Source organism: Rhea americana, unplaced genomic scaffold (assembly GCF_003343005.1).
Source record: "Rhea americana isolate MKP2758 unplaced genomic scaffold, rheAme1 scaffold_121, whole genome shotgun sequence".
Lineage (NCBI taxonomy): Eukaryota > Metazoa > Chordata > Aves > Rheiformes > Rheidae > Rhea > Rhea americana.
The window spans coordinates 2,153,458-2,154,565 of NW_028185273.1; positions in this window are offsets into that span (position 1 = coordinate 2,153,458).

A 1,108-nucleotide genomic window follows, 5' to 3' on the forward strand; every position below is an offset into this window, starting at 1 on the left:
AAAGCTGCCCGTGCCTCGGGCTGCGGGGCGCGTCGCTGCCTCCGCACACCTGCGAGCGCCCGCAAGGCAGCGCCCCAAGGGGGAGCGTTTCCCAGGGGCGTCCCTGCTTTGGGGGGCTTTCTCTGAGGCTCGCTTTGTGCTGCAGTTGCTGCGGGAGGGCACGGCGGAGCTGCAGTGCTGCGTCCCTGCTCCAGAGCGCACGCCAAGCCCGCCTTCGCGGAGGGGCAAACGGAGCTCTAGGAATCAGGGGGCACGAGGAAGTGCAAGCTGTATCAATAGCCTTTCAAGGGCAGCGCTGCCGGGAGCTTTGTGAGGCCGCTCGCGTTCTGCCACCAGCCCCATGGCCTTTGGATGACTGAATGGCCTTAAGGACTGCCAAGTGCTCCTTCGCCAGATATTTGATAATCAAATAAAAATACAATGGCAAACAACACGAGACAGAAAGAAGCATAGAAATACTAGAGAAAACATAGCAGAAAGAAATTGAAAGCTCCTGGTCACCTCTCAGGGTGTCTTTTCTGAAGACAGCTTTTTCGTTCTTTTGCGGTTATAGAGCAGGACTGGAAGAAAATCTGAAGCAAATGTTTCTCTTCAACAGGCATTTTGTAAAAAGYATGAATCATAAATTATAAGGAGTGGTACTATCTGGATGCAGAAGACTTGGAAAAGTGGGGAAAGAGCAAAAGCTATTTAGTAACTGTTGATAGGAACCACTGGTGAAGACAAGCAGAAACTTAATTGCAAGTCAAAGATTTGAACGCTAACCATTAGAACTTAAAATAGTTAAGCCTCAGAAATTTTATGCTAATTTCAGCCCAATAAGAAGCAGTTTTGACTTAAACAGCAATTAAAGGAAAATTTTGCGCATATTAAACATAGCCATTTAACTTGAGTAAGTTCACACAAATAACACGTTTGTGCACATACCCACGAAAAGAAAAAGACAAGATCAAAGGAATGTACCTTGTCCTTGAGAAGACAGAGGAGCGTTTGATACCCTTTTTCTGCCTTGGGAATTTCATTCCATAGTTTTGGAACATGGAAAATTAATATTGTGTCTCTAGCACAGTCATTAGGCAGTCTTTCAWGTGTCTTTGGACAAGGCTGT